This window comes from Sycon ciliatum, chromosome 3, assembly GCF_964019385.1.
Source record: "Sycon ciliatum chromosome 3, ocSycCili1.1, whole genome shotgun sequence".
Taxonomy (NCBI): domain Eukaryota; kingdom Metazoa; phylum Porifera; class Calcarea; order Leucosolenida; family Sycettidae; genus Sycon; species Sycon ciliatum.
Window position 1 is genome coordinate 38,925,862 of NC_088645.1, and position 2,470 is coordinate 38,928,331.

General features: G+C 45.4%; 1 long non-coding RNA gene across 1 annotated transcript; it reads left to right on the forward strand.

The window, feature by feature from the left end:
* Nucleotides 1-624: 624 nt before the first annotated feature.
* LOC135812135 (uncharacterized) lies at nt 625-2,020 on the forward strand. The gene is made up of 2 exons (XR_010552758.1): nt 625-852; nt 952-2,020. It is a non-coding gene; the product is annotated as an uncharacterized LOC135812135 (long non-coding RNA).
* Nucleotides 2,021-2,470: the final 450 nt, after the last annotated feature.

Sequence of the window (2,470 nt, forward strand, 5' to 3'; positions counted from 1 at the left end):
GAAAGAGACGAAAGAACGGAGGTGTGGTTGTGAGGCCATGATCGACCTACATCTACATGTACATGTACATGACAAAGGTGACAACATAGTTATACATAGTCATTGTACATGTCCACAAAGGACGAAACAGTTCTGTCCACAGATTGAGTACATTGTACATCATGGAGATGTACATGACTGTACTTCAGTACACATAAATGTACATGATTGTACATTTATGTCATTGACATACTGACTGACACTCCTAATCCCTAGCACTACCAGGATTATTTTTCTGGTCCGTGCAGTAGGTTGTGTAGCATGTCTGTGAAGATCTCCGGATCACCCTCCAACGACGTTACGTTGTTACTCAAGTCTGTCAGTCACGCCCCGTTCAAGACCAGTCTGCCAAGAAAATCGAGGTCAAGACAAGAAGAGTGCACGAAACCAAGTCTCATAATATCGTGCTTCACGGAGCGTGCAGTCGTGTTCTAGCAGTCTAGCACTAGTTGTAGATCTACATACCACATGATAATAATTGTGACACGTTAGCACAATGCATACTAGTAGTGCTTTTAGGCTGGGACTTCCCCTTTTTCATGTTTCAAACAGGTACAGTACATGTACATGACACGGTACTGCCGCCAAGCAGTAGCTAGCTGCGCTAGGGAGGAAATAATGTTCCCTACGCTGACTCATGTCAGCAATATCGACAGGATTTCAAACCAGTGAATGATTATACATATAAATGAATTGGAATTTGGCGCCAAGACATTCAGTAGTTATTTTCCTGAGAGCGACGAAGAGAACCGCTAGTCCGTGCTTGTATTCCAAAGAACGATCCTTCTTCTAGACACATTTTCGATATCCAGGGTGAGTGAGTAGCCTTCAGCTTCATTGTGCTAGGCAATTATTTATACCAGCAACTAATACATGTGTTGTCAATCCTTATGTTGTGAATATGTTTTGCAGATGAGTTCCACCACAGCGTCCACAAGCATAAAACTTGAAAATTTCATCAGCGGGCCGATGGGCGGCAAACCCGTTACTGCACTTCCTGGCGTCGGTCGTGTACTCGGCGGCAGACTGACCCAAAACGGCAGCGACTCGGCCTCACAGGTATACGGGCAGTATCTGATGTTCAAGGGCGACGAAGACCAATTTCGAAGCTGGATGAAGACCGAATGCAACGCAAATAAAAAGCAGGCCGGGGACTGTTTCAACGCTATTAAAGAGTATGCCAACAGCTTCTTGTGAGCTGTGCAGATGAAGAAATAACTCGCCAATACTGTGCCACAGCTGTTCCTACATATACATGTCGTGTACATGTACAATGTACATGTACACGTGTAGCTGTCCAACAGTATTAGCAAGGTCAGTGACATTTCCTACCATTTCCAATGCATCTTTCCTATCGTCTGATTTGTCATTCATTTACTGCATGGGATGGACATGAAGCATGGTACTACACGTGTTCCTTCTCCTTCATTTGTGAGTGTAAATGTACGTCCTCCTTACAACTGATCTCCCGCTTCTCTTTTATTATCGTCCCACTGTACATGGATGTACTGATAGCTTTTTTTCATTGAAAGTGTATTTTTTGCCAGCATTTTCACCACAGTTACGGCACCAGGATTGCGTCAGCTGGTTTTTTGTCAGTGTTCTCAAACTTTTCTCTTCATCGTGGTCTTTCTCTTTTCGTTGTAGTTTCCCACCCGCCCCCCCCCCCTTTACTCTCACTTTTGGATAGGTCCTGCAGGCTACGTTTTTCTCATTTATCTGATGGGGATATTCTAACCGGTTTTTCCTCAGGGATGTGTCTCCGCCGGGGTCCTGGGTTTTTTTTCCGCCAGCTTCGGGCTGGTTAATTATCCGGCGGCCCCATTCACCATGTTCACCACTTTTTGCATCATGTTGGTCTGGTATATACGTGTACATGTATATGCGTGAGGTGGCATGCCCTTCTTCTTGCTCATGTATACACTACGCTAAGCTTTTCCATCTTCCACCGTGAGTGAACAAAGACCACACTCTACTGTGATCTGTATCTTTCTGTTGTGTGTGGGTGTGAGTCTGCGGTGTACGCAGAGGCCAGCTAACTGGCAAAAATCCTTTTTTCTCTCTGAATCGTAATCGTATTGTCGGTGTGGCACCGGTGTTAGAAATGGACCAGGACTGCGTAGGTGTATGTGTATGCGCAAACGGTGGTGAATGCTGTTGTGTTTGCTTATAATTATTCTAACATCGCGAACCAGACGGGTAGGCTTGCCCAATATTATGAATTATGATGGCGATGGAAATGGCACAACATTGCAATGCGGAAATAGCAGCCGGAAAGATGGCTACGCGGTTCTATGCCACCTAGCAGATTGGGGACAGAACTAGGTGAAGCTGATTCTAGCACGTTCGTGTACATTCTTGAACGCGTGCGTGTGTGTGTGCGTGTGTGTGTCTGTGTGTGTCTGTTTGTGTGTGTGTGTGTGTGCGCGCG